Source organism: Sebastes fasciatus, chromosome 13 (assembly GCF_043250625.1).
Source record: "Sebastes fasciatus isolate fSebFas1 chromosome 13, fSebFas1.pri, whole genome shotgun sequence".
NCBI lineage: Eukaryota > Metazoa > Chordata > Actinopteri > Perciformes > Sebastidae > Sebastes > Sebastes fasciatus.
Genome location: NC_133807.1, coordinates 26315060 through 26334855, shown reverse-complemented (window position 1 = coordinate 26334855; position 19796 = coordinate 26315060). Strand labels below are relative to the sequence as shown.

Here is a 19796-nt window from a genome sequence, read left to right as displayed (position 1 = left end):
ATAAGAAATATGTACAAATAGGTGCATTAAATACATACAATATATAACATATAACCACAGTGCAAATACATAAATACAAAATGCTGAGAAGTGGCATCTATTAAGTGTGTTAAATATAACTGCAATTATGGTATAAATATGAATTAAATAACAATATTTCTTGAAATGTACAGTATAAATGCAGTACTAATGCCAGGGTATTGCACAGCAGGCACAACATAACTGCAAGCCACTCGTCAATACGTAAGAACATTCTTAAGAGTTCATTAATGATCCACTAATACAATAAAACAACTGACTGGGATATTTTAACTGTTTTTACAGGAGACATTACCCTTCATTGAAGAATTGCTGCGATACAGTAAGTTACCACCTAAAGAAATACGTTTGAATAACTTGTTTTCTATTAAAACAGTAATAGAGTAAAAACCATGGCAGAAATGAAGAGTAATGTAATACTAAATATGTAAAAACAAACATCAAAGCTTGACATATTGTGCACAAACAGTTAAATCACAGCAGATGAGAGTGTGACCTTTATTGTGATTTCCTAACTGAACAAGCAGAGTCGTCCCTTATTACTTTACTCTGATCTAATGGAATTGACTGTTGAGACAAAGTGATCTGGCTGCATGCGTCCCTTTATTTATATGAAACATACACTCTGTCACCACCCACGTACAGACATCCCAACCAATCCATTATTGTGAGAATCAATCTCAGACGTTTACTCTCACTGTATTTCCTCGATTTGTCATCGCAGGAAGACGACTGCTCTTCTTTCTTACATTTATTCATCTCTCTCACTCTCTGGCATGTCAACAAAGTCTGTGTGACGATCCCGTATAGGTGCATTGTGCAGTATGCTTCAAGTTTAGCTTGAGAGGCCCGTTCCATTTGGCAGTCACTTAAATGGAGACCCCTCCTCTCTTCCACCGGTGTCTGCTCTGTTCAGCAAGTTGGATTGTAAAGCGTCAGGCGGATGCGCTGACTGTCACCGCAGAATGACAGCGTCCTGACCAGCCAGATTCCTCTGAAGCCGATGCCTTCAGGGTCTGCCCCGGGGTTGTTGAGGCATGCTGGAGTCTGCCATAGGTGGAGGAGTCCTGCAGTACCTCAGCTCATTTTGATTAATGGACCTCTCTCTGCCCCTGAGTGAGCAATTATCAGAGGGTAGGCAAAGTCGTTCATCACTGTAACTGAGCAGCGGGTCTCTTCCACTGTCGAAAGTCACACCTGCAGGGCGAGGGGTCTACGTCCGCATCCCCCACCTCCTCCTCCTCCACCTCCTCCTCCTGCTCCTCCCCATCAACCAGTCTGCTGCCCCCATGTTTGACCAGGAGGGTCCACCTACAGAGGGTCAGAGAGGTGGAGGAAAGTCTGTACAGCATACGTTACCCGGCAGATCCGATTTCCCCACAGTGATTGTTTAGCCGGGGCTCTTTTGCCTTGATCAAATTCGAGCCCGCACGCTACTGTGAGATCAAGTTCCTACTCAGTCCCGCATGTGGCACCGAGCCTGGAATTCACTTTGCAACACGACTGGCACGTGTTGTGAACAACCATTGTCCGGAGCTGTTAGTGGATGTGTTCAGCATACTAAATGTCCTTCACAGACTGCGAGAAAGCTACAGTATTTCATTTAGAACCACCGCAATCTCCAGGAATTGCTAATTATAATAACAAATAAAGCATTTTATCCTGTGTTACGGTAAGCTCGTAGAATTCATTTACTGATATGTTTGTTCTTATAAACAATGACAATCATTTTTGATTTTCTATTCCTGTAAGGGCTCATCAGAAATGGTGGATTAATCACTGCACCCACAGAGAAGATTAATTGACCCTATATCACTGTTACAAGGCCATTAAATAGGTGTAATCGGTCGCTTTTAGCACCTTAGATGTGGGTCAGTAGGGGTCGACTATGCCTACATTGTAAAAGTGAAAGCAAAACTTAAAAGTAATGCGTTGTAACACGTTGTTGTTGCCTAAACAAAAAGGCTTCTTTAGGTTTAGGCAACAAAAACACATAGTTTAGTTCAGGGAAAAACCTGTTTTGGTTTAAAATAACTACGTTTCAAAAGTGAAAATTAAGGCTTATGAATACAAAGACAATTGTCTATACCACAGCGCCTGACTTCTGCTTCTGCTCCTGTCATAATTACTGCAGTCGCTAGAGGTCGGTCTCGACTTCTTTTACACCTTCTTTCGGTAATCAATCATGTGAATTAGGGCTGTGTGTTGTCAAGAATCTGGCGATATGTTACGTATCATGATACAGGGGTAAAGATTCAATATATGGCGATATATTGCAGTACTGTTAGCAAGGCGATATAGTGTGATTTTAAAGACACACCATCATATGTATACAATCTGAGTAAAAACAAGTCACAATGTGAAATGGCTACTATGGGAACTAACATCATTACACATGAATACAGTTGGACTCATTGGATCCACAAGAGTCTCAGCTTTCTAGTCATACCCAATTTATGTAATTCCAAAACTGTTTAGGGACCCCAGTATGCAGAAATATTCAAATACACTTAACACATTTATACTGAATGCAAAAAACAACTTGGTTTTTGCCCCAAACTGCATGGAATTAGCATAATTAGCACCCATATTGAAATTTTTAAGAGGTTAATTAAAAATCAACACAGTGTTTTGGAGAATCGATATTGCAAAACATGATATTGCAATACTCATGTGTATAAATATTTTCTTACAACCCCTAAAGTGAATAGATGATAAAACCTAGTGGGCGTAGTAGGCACCTATTGACCCATATATATGGAGCTCATAGTGACTGATAACGCCTAATTAATAGCCTGACAACATTTGTTTAAATGCACATGGGTGTTAAGAATATTAATAATCTAAATGTGCATTCATTAACAGTTTTAATGACACTTAAATCAATAATTTGCTTGAAGCTTACCCGTTTCATGGTCAAGCCTGTTTAACTATTCACACTTAACAGGCTAGTAGCAGACAGACAAGACAGTGAAATTCACATTCACACAAAAACAAACCTAAAAACAGCATTGACCTTACTGTTGTTAGTGTCCATTAGTGTGACTGACAGGTGGCTCCTGAGGGTTTGTTAGCATTCAGTTTGTGTCTCGCCGAACAAACTCTGACCCTTCATTCATGCAGAACGTATAACTACCCATTCACTATCTTACAAATCATGTGCAAACCGATGTGTGTGTGTGTGTGTTTTCATTTGCATCTTTTTCTCGGCTCTCGGTTTTATTCTAATGCAACATCCCAGAATGCACCATTAATCCTGCATTACTGTGATGTTTGCATTTGAGCTGTGAGGACATGTGTTTACAGAACAGGGAGTAACGGGACGGTCGGATTGCTGGACCCATTGCAGCGCAGTCATTGCTTTTATACACAATACAAAATCCCCACACCCACTGTTCAAAATACTATTAACAAAACTGTTGTTCCTCCCAGGGACCAACAATTTACCTGCAATTTACTTGAATCTATTGGTCAATTACCAGTTTGTTTCCAGTCTGACCCCATCGCCTAATGCCTTTGGAGGAAAGCCAGAATCTGATTTCCTTTTAACGCTGTCTAATGGGCTGTCGGCCGATACATTATGAATGCAAACCAACTGAATACAACCCGTCCCACCGTCGCTATTAGGGCCTTTTTCTATTCATTGATTTCTCTCTTTACTTTTAGCTAATGATTTTCCTCTCGCTCTTTTTATGCATGCCGGTGAATCTGTTATACCTCCCATTGTGGACTCTACAAAAAGAGGAATGCGTTTGAAGGCCAGAGATTTTTGTTTGACCGCCCCGTTATCAAATCACAGCGTGTAATGCATCCGAGATGAGCAATGTCTCTGTCACTATTTATATGGATGTACGAGTGTCTCTGTCTCTCCACCTGAGAGGAGAGTGGGCAGGGCTGGCTTTGTTTCATTTCACCCACGCTTTGAATACTAAGTGGCCAAAGACATATTAGATTCAAGGTTTTTAAAGCTACATTATTATTTAAGGGGGGAGACATCCTATATGGGAATAGGGTAAACATTTTAACAAATAGATATCACCATGAAACTTCCCCAGTTGATTACTCACATTGAGACAATCATTTTTTGTATTACAAGTTTTCTAAAATTGTATGTTTAAATATGCAAAGGAGGCATTATCTTATCAAATATGTGCATACATTTCCAGGACAGAAATCTGAACATTGGATAAAGCCAGGTTCAAAATTCTTGCTTCATGTTGTTGATATATTAGAGTCAAATGTTTTTACAGAGGGGATTTTGGATATCTCTTTTTATCACTCCATAAATCCGAAAATACTGTCAACAGCCAAAAAACAAAATCTATTTTCACCATGTTTTTAGGAATAAAATGTTATATAAATCAGGCAATGAATGATATATGAACAAACGCCTCGGTAAAAACCTTCAGAACATAGAGAGGAATGATACTGCAAAGTTTGAGTCTGAGAAAAAGCATATTTTGAGAAAACAGCCTTTGAAGATATGGATTGTAAAAGTCCATACGTTTTGAAGACACTACAGGTGAATAGGGGTTAAAAATATCAGATATCACAATGAGAGTTGATCGTTTACTTTATGGCAAATATTTTTTGTATTACAAGTTTTTTGAAACGTTATGTTTAAATATGCAAATGAGGCGTTATCTAATGCTAAATGTTGGTGAATTTAGGAGAAATCTACAAACACAAATAGACAAAGCAGTAAAATAAACACCTAAATGTGTATTTTGGATGTTTTCTTTCCACTAGTCTGAAAGAAGACGTGTTATGAAAGCAAAATATAGCCCACAAATCTCAAAATTGACCGGTGCATGAAAGATAATGTTTTTGCCTCCCCTTAGCTGATTATGATGTTTGTGCTCACATACCATTTTATATAAACTGCTGGTTTCTTATGCATTACTTTCAGTAGTTTATATTTCAAAGCTGGAGAGAAACAGTAAATAACTTACTCCGGTGTGATAGCTACATAGTTTGTTTCTCCACATGAGTAAAAGCTATTATAAGAAATCTGGTCAAGACATTCGCTGCAGTGCTCTGGAAATGCTGAAATCTGTGTGCTGCCACCTTGTCCGCCCTCCATCTCACTCTCTCCCCCTATATCTCGCCGTCTGCATCTTTCTGCCATTCCCTTGCCCTCCTTTTTTTTTTTACCATCTTCTCCATCTCTAGCTCACATCTTTATATCACTCCAATTTCCACACGGTGAGATGGAAATTGAATGGGAGGACTGGGTTGCGGGGATAAGATGGAGGTCTCCGAGTGGACAAAAATAAAATCCAATTTCAACCCCCCAAAAAAAACCTAATTGCCCCCCACCTCCCCAAACTGCAGCCCTCCTACTGCAGCCGGTCCCTGCCCGTCCTCAGCAGGTCTCACCTGCACATCTCCAGAATCTCAAAACCTGACACGCAGCAGGAGGGCCAAAAGAGACGGACCAGGCATCAACCCACCTCCACTCTCTCACAACTCAGATTGGACACACACCATTGCCCTTTTTTAACTTTTAAAGCCACTACTTGCTTGGTATCATAATAGATAAAGTATACCAGGTGAAGCTGTGCTCCAGAGAATTTCAAATGCTCAAAGTTGCAAGTCCAGACATTTAAAGGTTTAAACTAGGGCTGTCAAGGTTAACGCGGTCGTGTTAACACCACTAATTTCTTTAACGCATTAACATTGATTTTCAGAGGTTGAAAAGTGTGTGAGGATTTGTTGATAGCAGCTTTGTCAAATCAAACTCAGATTTAGACTTCCAATTCTGTCTCTCATGCTGACTTTTTTTTTTTTGTACCACAACCTCCCCAAATCGGGAAAAACAGACATCTTCAGATATTTCTGGCCGGCAAAAGTTCGGAGACATCTACTTATTTTTGGAGGGTGAGCAATAAGGATCCTCCAGAGCTGTAATCTAGTTGACTGACAGCGGCACACAATGCCTCTTCTCCAACACCTAACCAGCAGACATTCAGTAAAAGCAATGCAATTCATGAGAGGAGAACAGAGACAGCGAGCGAGGTGAGAGAAATGCACTCAGCCACAAAGAGATAAGAAAGGGGAAAGAAGATGAAAGACAGCAAAAGGTGTGAAAAAAAAATCCTCACAAGATGTTAAATTTGGTTCTTCCTACTACACGGTTTTTGAGGTAGATCCCCAAGTCATTTGGGGCCTCGCCCTGACTTTCTATTACTGTTACCATGGTGTGTGCCCACGTTCTGCCGGTTGTAAATGAACACATCTTTCAAGACAAGCCCCACGAGACTAAAGATATGGTGCCATTTATTTGTAAAAGTCCACACTGTACAAGAAGACTCAACCCAGCGTTAACAAAATAGGACAAATACAGTACATACATTCATAAAAGACTTCTCTGAGGCAGATTTGTCTGCAGCATTTAAAGGAACAGTGTGTAGGATTTTGGGGGATCTATAGGTGGAAATGGAATATAATATACATGTATAATCATAAATGGTGCAGGAATGAGTCCTATAACCTAGAAAGGAGTTAGCATTTTAGCATTTCCGGTTTCCTCGTCTGGAAGTCAATGGGTTTTTAGTTAGATGCCTGAAATAAGGTCTGTGGTTAACACAAGCTGAAGAGATATTAGCGTTTTCTTCTACGATACAGAATACATCAGTAAATACCCCATTTGTGAATTTTTAAGCTTTTACATGTCTTAAAAAAGGCGGTTGCTAACAAATGGCTAAATGAGACTACAAAACGTAGTTCATGCGATCGTGTTGTAGTTCGTTTATAGCCTAACGTTATCTCTTTACTTCTTGCGATTGCATTCATGCTTCAAAAATCATTAAAGTGGTGTTCATTTGTGGAGATTATTTTACGGAACAAAATGTATAAGTATCATAAACGTGTGTTTGCCACAGAGCTTATTTTCTGCAATAATCCAAAACCCAATGGAAAATCCCATTGGGTTTTTGTCGAGGGAACCAAGGTGATGCTAACTTCCTGGTTGGCCTACAAAAATATGTCATCCCTGCAACGGAGTCTGCCATGTTGCTCCGCCATGTTTCTGTATACTGTATACTGTAGAAACAAATAGCTATATAGCCTATAGCCCAGAACGGAAAAACCAAACACTGGCTCTTGAGAGAGCCTTTCACATTTTTACATTACCTGAAGGCGACCGTAGTTCTCCAACACGCTTGTGAAACTGCGGTAACGTGAGCGGCTGAGTGCAGAACCGTGGTACCGCCAGCCGCCATCTGACTTTCGTTGCTCCTAAAGTAGTGTTATTATTATAAGGTTGGCGTCTTTGTGAGGTGAACGGCGTTACCACGGTTTTGCACTCGGCGGCTCACGTTACCGCAGTCTTGGAAAGGGAGGAGTGAGTGGCGGAGTACTCAGTTGGTTGCAATCTGCAACCACAACACTAGATGACACCAAATCCTACACACTGTCCCTTTAAGTACCCGATGTTTATACTGATCTGCAATGCAACATTTGTGGACAGCATTTCAATTCACATCAGAGCTCCTGCTGGACTTCTGATATTGAATTAAGACTTCACGATTGAAGCCCTCCACTCTCTAGATATTTCAAGCAAATAAGTAGAAAAATCTATACAATGACATCACCCTCAGCCGGTCAATCATGAGTGAAATATATACAAAACGTTATGGACTAGTAGATACTATAACGCAAACTTTCGGGAGGATGAGGTCAGTTCAAGGAGTATACTAGACCTTGCAGCGTATCCTCTGAGTTTGAAAGGGATTCGAGTTGGACTGAATGCTCTGCAGAGTCCAGAGGGACTGGGAGGAGAGGAGATGGGTACAGTCGGAGAGACACAATGCAGTCCATCATACTCGCCGTCTTGTTAGATTTTCCTCGTAAGCCCTCATTCTAAGCGTCTTTTGATGCGGGCACACGGCTCACTCAATCATTAAAATTTCCATAAACTTGCAATTTCACGGAGGATAATAAAAAGGTCTAATTCAGTGGAAGCAAATAGCACCTTGTGTCCTCAGGCGGCCTCATCTCACAAAGAGGTATCAGATTGTACACCGTGTGCAACCAAATTATTATTTTTTGTTTGCCTCAAAGTGCAAAACAATCTCGCAGACATCTAACGAGTGCTTTGAAGTACGGCGTGTACGCCGGGATGAGGCCATCTCACTTCAGTTTAATCCTCCAGATGTGGAAAGATGCAACGCTTTCGCTCGGTTGATGTTAGGGAATCCTGTTTGTCTCTTTAACAGTCCTGTATTGCAGTTTGTCCTTTTTTGTAGCCAAACATCCGGATACACAAGAAATAAATCCATCCACATGAAATGAGGTGCAGCGCGGGGCTGGAAAGGTGGCGACACGAGTGTTAAGTAGGGCACAGTCTCTGCCGTCACATGGTACGCTTGCTTTGTTCACAGAGCTTTTGTTCAGCCATGATAGCGCCGATAAGCTTGAGCTTATTGTGAGGGCCATTGTTCTGGAAATAGAAAACAAATTTGTAATACCTCTGGTAGTCCATCATGTTTATACAACATCACTCAATCCAAAACTTGATATATTCTGTTCTACAATACCCTATTAGTGATCATACATTATTTGTCTGCACACACAAAAGATTTCATGACCTTTTGAACTTACAATATCCACATGTGCTCCCACACACTGCCGCGCTGCAGACGGCCCTTTTCACACCCGTTGTCAAAGCCGGCGTGCTTCTCATCTCCGTCCTCATTACAGAGAGCTCAGCTCCAAGGCCGCTCTGGAAGGAAGCAGTTAGACTCTCTTCTTATATACTCACTTGTAAAGGAGAGATATCAAGATTATCACTGACCACGCTGTTGTCTGCGGGTTACGCTGCTGGGTCAAACAAGCTCTGTGGGATTTCATGCTGCCACTGTCATTGTTTGTGGGTTTAAATTCACTACATTGAAAGGTGTTTTAGCCTGCAGCCATGATTTTGTTAAGGTGAGACTCTGCAGGTGAGTAGGGTACAAATTTAACAAATAGATACCAAGAAACGTCCCCAGTTGATTACTTACAATAAGGCAATTCATTTTTGTATTACAAGTTCTCTGAAATGTTATGTGTAAATATGCAAATGAGGCATTATGTTATTAAATATGTGCATACATTTCCAGAATTCTGAACATTGGATAAAGCCACGTTCAAACTTCTTGTTTCATTTTGTTGACATATTAGAGTCCTTTTTTCAACAGCCATAAAAAAACATACATTTTTCGTCATGTTTTTAGGAATAAAATGTTCTATAAATCAGGTTATGAATGATATATGAACAAACCCTTCTGTAAAAACCTTCAGAGTATAGATATCAATGAAACTGGAAAGTTTGGTCTATGTTAGTGCTACTGAAGTGGAGATTTCTGGCTCAGAGTATGAGAAAAAAAGATATGTTTGTAAAATTTCATAAATATTTAAAGACACTACAGGTGAATGGGGTAAAAACATTAACTTATAGATAACACCATGCAACTTCCCCAGTTGATTACTTACATTAAGACAATTATTTTTTGTATTACAAGTTTTATATAGATATGCAAATTATGCATTATCTTATTAAAAATGTCCTAATTTGCATACATTTCCATACATAAAACCAGGTTCAAAATTCTTGTTTCATTTTGTTGATACATTAGAGTCAAACATTTTTACTGAGGGAGTTTTGGACATCTCTTTTTATCACTCCATAAATCAGAAAATACTGTCAACAGCTACAAAAAACATCCATTTCCACCATGTTTTAGGAATAAAAAGTTCTATAAATCAGGCTATAAATGATGTATGAACAAACCCCTCTGTAAAAAAAACCTCCAGAATATAGATAGGAATGAAACTGTAAAGTTTGGTGGAAGTGCTACTGAGGTGTAATTTTCTGTCTCAGAGTGAGAAAAAAATCATTTTGAGAAAACAGCCTTTAAAAGATATAAAATTCACTACTTTTTGTAAGACACCACAGGTGGATAGGGGGGAAAAATATTATCACCATGAAACTTCCACAGTTGATAACTTATATTAAGACAATTATATTTTGTACTACAAGTTTTTGGAAATGTTATGTTTAAATATGCAAATGAGGCATTATCTAATGCTAACTTTTGGTAAATTTAGGAGAAATCTACAGATGCAAATAGACAAAGTAGTAAAATAAACACCTAAATGTATATTTTGGATGTTTTCTTTCCACTAGTCTGAAAGAAGACATGTTATGAAAGCGAAATAGCCTAAATTCTCAAAATTGACCAGTGCATGAAAAACTGTTTTTGCCTGAGGTGTCTTCCTTTAATACAACATGGGCATGTGAATGTGGTGAAGTAGTGCTTGAATAATGAATATACCTTCTGTGTGACGGAGCAACACGATCAGGAGCTTAAATTGATAAATCACTTTAATTGACAAGATTCATGGCACCAGTTTATATATCGAGTTACCCATTTAATAGGTACAGCAGTAGAGTCTAATCAAATCCAATACCATAGTCCTCCAATAAATCTTGTCCTTTTAACGACCTTTATGAGTCACTCTACAGTCATTGTTCAGGTTGAAGTTGGTGTTGATGTTGTTGCACTGGATCGCTGCAGATTGTACAGGTGTTCCTCAGTGAAAACATGGCCAGTGTCAAACTCCAGTATAATCCCAGGCCTCGACCAGGTGCAGGAATTCCAACCGGGCAGCAACCTCCGCGTCTGAAAAGTGAAGCCAGTGCAGAAGTGCCTTAAACTTGCATTCTTTCTAACAGCCAGCAGGGGGCGACTCCTCTGGTTGCAGAAAGAAGTCTGATTGTATAGAAGTCTATGAGAAAATGAGCCTACTTCTCGCTTGATTTATTACCTCAGTAAACATTGTAAACATGAGTTTATGGTCTCAATCGCTAGTTTCAAGTCTTCTTCAATACAGCATGATGTTCATTTAGTAAATTATGGTCCCATTTAGAGTCAAATAGACCATAAAGCAGGGTATGCTTTAGGGCGTGGCTACCTTGTGATTGACAGGTCGCTATCACAGCGTTGTCTTAACCCTTTCATAGTCAGTTCATGAAAGTTAATTGTAACATTTTGGTTGACTAAAAATGTCTTATTCAGCATTCGGTTGTACTTAGCTCCACCCTCTCGTGTCACTTCTGGTTCCAAAAAACCAAGACGGCGATGGCCAATTCACCAAACTCAAGGCTTCAAAACGGCAGTCCACAAACCAATGGGTGACGTCATGGTGATTATGTTCACTTCTTATATACAGTCTGATTCCAACTGTCTTTTCAGTCACACTATACAGGTGACATTAGACTAAACTAGGCCAAAAATAGCATGTGTTCACCCATTCAAAAATGCTCCACCACACAACATAAATCACAGTTTTATACAAGAAAATCATCAAATAAATATTAAATAAAAAATAAATATGGTTTATATTAGAATTATAGATTTCTCTCCAGCCACTTGGGAGATTGGGGTTTGATTAATGTCCACTGCATCAACCTTTCTGATCACCATCATATCAACCAACAATCCTCTAATCTCGTCTTGTTAAATTGCCTCGCGGCTCCAACCTGCTTTCTCAACTTTAATTAATCTACCATCTCTCCAAACTATGCTCATTGTTTCTCAACGACCTATATGATGACTTTTGTTTCTACTGCAAACTGTAATTGCACGTGTTGTCCACATTTGGGCTTCACGATTTTGAACAAATATCTAATTGCGATATGATTTGCGATATTAGAGGGTATGATTTTTACATTATTATTCTTATTTTCATTGAAAAACAAAATGATTATAGTGCAATTTTTCTGGAGATCTGTACCAAACAAAGATGTTTTCTTAAGTCTATAGAATAAGATGTCTCTGCAGCAGCATAATATTTAATTTAAAAATGCTATTTTGACACATTTCACCTTTAACAAATACTGCGATTTGAAAATTGCAATAGGTCATATTGCGATTGCGATACAATTTTGATTAATTGTGCAGTCCCAATGTCCACTTTAGACTTTGTTTTATTGTTACATTCATTCAGATAAATGCATGTCATGTTTTATGACTTGCTTGATTTATTCATTGCATGCTTTAATTTATGGTTGCTAATGCTGCTGAATGTTGTCCTGTCTATCAACGTGCCCTTATTAATTCACCAACAGAAACATTTTACAACTTGTTGGCTTCAGCATTCATGTGCACTTTAAAAGCAGCTGGCTTTTCATTTTTAAAAGCGTATTCATTTAAAGCTGCAGTGGATAGAAACGGAGCAAATACGATTTAAAAATTTAATTTTTATAAAACGGTCACTATATCCTGACAGTAGTGCATGAGACAGCTAATCTGACAAAAAAAATGATGTGCCTCTGTGTCCTCCGGTGCTTTTAACGGCATCTGCAGGATTTCACAGACCGGAGGAAAACAACCAATCAGAGCCGAGCTGGAGCCTGCCATCTCTGAGCAGCTGTCAATCACTCGCAAACTACGATCAAACGGTCAAACTAGGCAGCGCTGATCAAATATGAATCAATATTCTGTTACTGTAATGCTTGTTGTCTCAAATGTTTTCAGAAACATCTTGTAGTGTACTGTTTAGCTGTAAAATGAGAAAGTTTGTAACCCGGCAGCCTCGTTGAAATAAGTTGAGGTAATATCAAGCACCGCCCACCAGCTGGAGCACAGCCAATAGGAACGCTCTCTCTCTGAAATGACCTGTGATTGGCCAAAGTCTCCCGTCACGGGCTACTTTAAAGCCTGAAAACAGAGCTATGAGGAGGTGCAGAAGTCTAGTATTCTCTCAGAACACTTGAATTACAATATGCTGAAAGGTTATTATGGATTTTTTTCCCCAATGATGCCAACAACATTCTGCCTACTGAAGCTTTAATGTATGGCTGCTAATGCTGCTGAATGTTGTTCATCTATCAACGTGCACTTATTAATTCAACAACAGATAAACATTTTACAACTTGTTGGCTTCAGCATTCATGTGCACTTTAATAGCAGCTGGCTTTTTATTTTTTTAAAGCTTATTCACTTAACATCCTAAAGCATGTCTACTTCCCCACAATAGAGTGTTACACCCTGGATCCGTCTGCCCCACTGCCCTCTGCATCCCCATCTCAGACCACAACACAGCTCCTTTTCACTTGGAAAACTGGTCTCAATTACCACAAACACTCCCCACACCGTCACCTTCAGAAATTCTGCTTCTCTAATTGTTCTAGTCGAGACCTTTCCCCACCTCTGAACCTGGCAGCTCAATTTCACGACTGTCTCTCTCTTTTTTCCCAAAATACTGCACTCTGAACATGTTTTCTTCTCTCACAAACGCTCCTCGTACATCTCTAAACTGTTTGTAAGATAGAGGGTGATTATTGTTTTCTAGTGAAACGCGTTTAGACTTCTGTTGTTGTCGACATGTCTTGGGATCAAATAGCTCTTTACCACCGAAATACCCTTACACTATCACTGAAATACACTTGGAAGCGAACAATATAAATGGCTGGATCTGTTCCATAGTGTGCTTGGCAGGGACTTTAGAGGTCAATGTGGATTAAGTAGCTTGAATGGAAAGTCTTCTCTTTTAGTTACAGTGCGGCTGAAATGTTGTCTTTGATGACACAGAGGAGCCAGTTAAAATCCCACAGCATAATGTCAAAGAGCGGACAAAACAAATACCGTGGAGCTACATTTAATTTACCTTAAATCGATGCATCTTTTGGCTTCGGTCACATGTTCACTCAGCATGCTGTACCGGATTCATCACAGCCTCTAAACCAGATGAAAACATTCAGCTTAGATTTATGTGAGCTGAAGTAAATGAAAAGGTAGTATGAATACTTACGTTGTGCCTACAATGTCTCAGTTTGCTGGGGGGTACAAAATGAGACACATTTCCGCACCAGGCCGAGGCAAAATGTACAGAAGGTGTAGCTGCAGTCTCTTGAACACACGCAAGAGCAAACGTCCACACACATCTGGCAGCAGATGTCACAGCAGTGTTCAGAGCAATTCCTCCAGTCGTCACACACACACGAGCAGCAGCCGCCAGCCGGTCGGCATTCCTCCTTACTTTGCAGGCAGGAGTTGCAAGGCTTGCAAGACTGTAGCCCCATGGGTCCGCCTGTTGAAAACACACAGAGACACGGGGAGATATTGAAGGAAATCACTGTCTGGAAAAGAAATGGTCTCCTTTTAAAAGTCCAGAATTGGAATTGGAGGATGTATGTACAAAAGGGGAAGTGCTGTGGAGAAAAAAAGATGCTGATAATTGACTGTCAGCCTGTCCCGAACATTGTACAAGTTTCCTGCTAGCTCGCGTTAAAGTCCAAAGTTCCTGCAGTATTTGCTGATGTTCGAACAGCGCAAACAGTTTGACCAACTTTTAGATATAATGCTTGATGTCATACTTTGCCCCCCGAGGCCTTACTCCAGCCCGCTCCCACATTCACGAGACAAAGCGTGAAACCAGCCTTAACAACAATTCTGTGATTCCTAAACCTCAAATGTCACTACCAACAGAGTCATCCTCTGTTAACACAAACCCAAAATGCTCATAACACCAAAAGGAGTCTTTTTTTCCCCAGCTCTGAGCATGAAACCCAACAGAGACACTCTTTCTCAGGCCTACTTGTCACGCGGCCTTCGAGATAGAGATGGTTGGTAAAGAAAGGTTAATGAGCAATACGGCATGAATGAGTAAACACTGATTTAATTATGACTGCAGCACTAACCACCCAAGTTTCTGAACAGAATAAAGATACTAATTGTGTACCAGATGGTTTAAACACTTTTGGAACAGTAAATTGCTTTTTCCCTTTTTTCTCAGAAACGTGTTTTAAGAAGAAAACAAAGCACTTACTTAAAAAGGCGCACAGAAGTTTGGTGACGAATCCTGAACCTCCCGGAGCATGCAAAACAGAAACCTGACTGTCACATGGATCACACATGATCATCATTACAGCAATCAGTCCGAAACCACTCACATTCCTGTCAGAGCACACACGGCTAACGAGGTGTATACAGGCCAGAGCTGAAAGCAAGATTAGAAAAGCAATGTGGATGTATTCAGTCAGCAGTCCGACATATGTACACATTGCACTTGAGTATGTGCAAAATTGTAATTCATAGTTCAGTGGCGGCTCGTGAATGATATTCTTTCTTACCTGGGATTCAGATTTTTTCATTTGTATTCTTTAAATCTTTACAGCAATTTACACTTACAAAGTGCTGTATAGATAAAATGATGATGCCTATTATTATCTCTGCACTAGATGGCTGCTTATCTCTACTTTTTTATGTAAAACAAAAAACTGAGCAGTAAAACAATGACTTCCGAGATTTCTTAAAAACAATCACTGCGACCGAGGGTGACCAGATCCCAAGAAACCAAATGTGGGACAAAGAGTATGTTTGTGTGGGACAATTTGGGACACGTTACCAAGGCTGAGAGGTAGTCTATAATTTTTAAATAATGTCTATCTAACTTACATAATAAACATTTCTATTCCTCCCCTTATCTTGTAACATCTCTATGCTTTTCCCGAATGCATCCATAGATCGGCACATCTCTTTTTTGAGCCGGACTTTTCTTGTGCGACTCACATGAACTATGTTGCCTCATGTCGTATTCCGATGAAAAATATCAAATTTCACAAAAACAAAATGGCTTATAAATACTTATATGTAGTTTCACAGTCTTTGTTTTAGCTGCTCTTCCTTTTCTTTATGGTAGTTTACATCATATTCGGCCTAAATATGCATAGCTTGGGACTTTGCGGTGACTCGCAATTTTCTCCGTTGCGCATAGCGTAGCAAAGACGGTGAAATGTTGACCTGCACTTGACCCACATGTGCGAAGTTTGATTGACAGCAAACAGCCCTGTGATGACAGCCTTCCCTGCTTTCTTCACAGCCATTAAATAAAAGATAAAAGCCAGATCTAAAAAAAAAAAAAAAAAAACATCTGTCCTGCAGTGGTTTGACTTCTGAAAACTAGAGCCAATGAAAATGTGGGACATCGTCTCAATATGTGGGATGTGGGATAAGGTATAAAAATGCTGTGCAGTCCCTACTGCAGCCTCAGGATGGGAATAAACCTTGTGTGCGTAATGTATGTGTCACTAGAAGCCTGTCTGTAAACTGATGCCCGTACAGCAGTCCTTCACCCGTACCGGGATCCAGTCCCGGTTGAGTGCAGCACTCCACCGTCTTCCCGCTTTGGGTCCAGCCCGGGACGGCTGACAGTGTACGAGCAGGCAGGGCCTCAGCTTCTCTGAGCAGTCTGGGCCGACCCACCCACGGCGGAGCCGGGATCCAGGACTGGAACAATCAGAGCCTGTCATGGCAAAAACAAGCACTTTTAGTGGACGTAAATGACGATGCCAGCTTGCCCCAATAGCACCATATTGCAGCCTGTGAGTAGCTGCCGTCTACAGCACTCTCCCTCAATACTGGAACAGTTTCAGATATTGTTATCCCCATTAGTTATTTAGACAAAAAGGCATGGGAAAATAGGGTCCAGGTTGAAAAATAGTGAAGTCACCATTCATATTTTACTATTGTACACATGAATTTGTATCCTTTATATTTGGGGATGCACCGATCAGACGTTCTCAGTCCTGATACCGATCCGATACCAGTGTTTAATTGATCCCTATTTATATTTCTCTCTTTCTAATTCTTATTGTTAACACAAGTCTTTTACCAGAGCCTCAGGAGCATGCCACGTGACATTTCACTACTCTGTGTACGTCACAAATAAACCTTTAAACCCTTGAATCATTGAAACACCTCCATGTTATATATTGTATAGTACTTTCTTTAGTGCAATGCAATCAGACAGGAAATCATAGTGAAGTTGATTGATCAAAGTTAGAATAACTCTCCTTCAGTTTGCGGCAGATATGACATTTAATTTTATTAAGTCTTCAACTGTCTTTGAAAACAGATCACTTCTTTCCAAAAACCAATGATCCTGTGATTAAAAAATCTCCCCAGAAAACAGCTTGCCTTTATATTTTTTACTTACATATCGTATCCTCACAGGAGCTATACTCATCACGGTTAATCAAGGACATAGAACAGACATCTGTTCACATGGCAGCTCTCCTGACGTTTTATTATTTCCTTTCCTTCTCCTCTCTGTCATTCTGTCTCTTTCTCTCTTTCACCCTCTTTCTCTTTTTTTTTTTTTTAGACACACACACACACACACACACACACACACACACACGCACACACACACACACACACATACACGTTCCTTCTTGCTCCCCGTAACACAAATGTCAGCACGCCGCGTGTGACAGGTGAACGACAGTGAAGCGGATTTGACCTTGACGACTCTGAGAGTGAAGTGACAGTAATAAAAGGCGGTAGTGAGCTATTGTTGGCCCAGGGGCATCTATTAATGAATGACATGAAACAGCCGTGAGATTCGGGGACAGGCAGGGGAGGAGGGATGATGGAGGACAGGTGACAGCAGCCCACACACGGCCCTCACCCTGTGATGAGCTCAGCCAGCACCTCGCACACGGGGGTTCATCACTTAAACATACATCCGATGGCATGCTCTCAGACGGCTGCATCGGGACACACGAGCGTGCGAGCAATGTACGGAGGTGACAAAACACACAGCCACCTACAAATACTCGCCGTCTGAAGACATTCTGTCAAAACCTAGTGTTTACTGTAGAATAAATCACCAGCTATTTCATTACATTATTCATGTGCTAAGTAGACCCCACTGCACCTGAGGGCGACTTGCATTTTTTTTTTCCACCTCCCACTCGCTCTGACTCTCATACCCGGATCATGCACTGATATAAACCCCAGTGACAATTCAGCTTAATCCCCAGTTTCCCCCTGCTGCACTGCATCCTGTTAGTGAATTGTTATGAGTGTGGAAATGAGGCTATTTCAGGGATTCGAGCATCTCATATTCAACACACAGTTTCGGGTTCTTACACTCCGGCAGAATTTGTTGGTCTTTTCTACTGATATGGGGGATAATTATAGATAATGAATTGATAGGGGTGATAAGTGTCAGACCACTAATGGAATGCAGTGCTTAACCTCCATAATCCCTTTGTGCCCTTCACTTAGTGTCAGGATAATTAGATTACTGCTGCTGATACCTTCTTTTCCCGCAGACACACACGCAAACATACACCGTGCCTATATAATGGACTTGTCAACACATTTGTATGCATGGACATACTCTATGTATACTACACAAGTGAGGGGCAGACTAGTTTGATTAAAAGTAGTTGTTTAAGGTTGATAAAATTGTATTTTTCATTGACTTAAAAGGTGGAGTTTTCGACCAGTAGTGCTGTGGAGCAAAGTTTTTATGAGTGGGTCCAACCCGATATCATGACCCGTCTTTCCACTAAAGGATAGCTTGTTAGTGTCATGTTTTGCCAAGCCAAGGCGTGAATATTACTTGTGTGTATGAAGGTGCAGTACCAGCAGGGGGCAGCAAAACCACTCACTTAGGTTTAGGCAACAAAACCACTTATAGGTTTAGGAAAACCATCATGGTTGGCCTTAAAATAAGTATGTAAGGTAAGTAAAATATGTATGGAAACAACATAACATAAGTACGAAAAACACGTCACAAACGCCAGTAAAAAACACGTCACAAACGCCACTAAAAAACACGTCACAAACGGCAGTAAAAAACACGTCATAAACGCCACTAAAAAACACGTCACAAACGTAACTAACGCAACTTCGGTCTTCTGGTGGAAAGTCCTGTGTTTGTTGGACCCATCCACCTCCACTCCCGCCCGCCATAAGCAGTCTTTCGCACTTTTTATTCTACCTCACTAGCTCTGAGTGTAGCATATTTACATGGATGCATTTACATTGCAGTCAGTACAGACTACATGGCGTACAAATGACACACCAAAGGCAAGAACGGCGTTATTATGTCACACTTTTGTCTTGTGCATTATCGTGTCATTCATACGCCTTTACGTGCGATCAGGCTGTCCCGGTAGTTGGTCCTCTGCCTGTGCAAATCTATTCGAACCTTTTATTGAACAATACTTGGTCAAAACCGAGTACATGGCTGGACCGTGTGTGGTCAGTCTGTGAATTTGTGGCTAAGTTGTTACAGAAATAGTCAGCGGTCATGTCTATAATGTTAAATCCAGCGGTACATGTCCATCAGGTCCGATGAGGACACTATAGGGGACGCACTGCCCCACTCAACTGGCCGTTCAAGCGGTGAGGTGAATCGTTGAATGCACGTGATTGGTCCCTGGTTTTCTGCTTGCTGTTTCAAACAGCAAACAACATGGCGACCTGCTCATAAACTTTCTGCTATTCCGTCTAAACAATCCACCAAAATGTTCTTCTGACACTGCTGAATCTTGTTTAATTTTAGAACTAGTTTCACAGCTTGGCCCAAGTTTCGCATCACTGCCAGTATGAATAGCTTTGATGCAAAACATTCATAGGTGAGTATTTCACATTTTTGTGTTGTTTATTCGTCACGCTCCCGGTGTGTAAAGGAGAGATATCATGAGAAATCACACATTGGATAGTTCCAATTAAAGTCCCATCACTTCAGCACTGGGCCCAACAACGCCAGGCATGATGTCCACAATGTTCTTCCACAACCTGCCTTGGGAGGATGACTCAAGATAAGCAATGAGTAACAGTTTAAACAGTAAAAATAGTGAGAGATTTACTGAACCTGTCAGAGAAGATATGGCAGCGCTGGGTGATATATAGCGGCGGGGACGGCACGCTGCGTAACAGGCGACTCCAGCATTTCATCAGGATTGGCAA

The 19796-nt window shown here is 40.6% G+C and overlaps 1 long non-coding RNA gene across 1 annotated transcript; it reads right to left on the bottom strand.

Moving 5' to 3' along the window:
• Window positions 1-10390: 10390 nt before the first annotated feature.
• Window positions 10391-14329, bottom strand: LOC141781015 (uncharacterized). Its single transcript, XR_012596753.1, has 3 exons — window positions 13840-14329; window positions 13696-13766; window positions 10391-10706 (listed from the first exon to the last, which is right to left on the bottom strand). It is a non-coding gene; the product is annotated as an uncharacterized LOC141781015 (long non-coding RNA).
• Between the last annotated feature and the right edge of the window lie 5467 nt (window positions 14330-19796).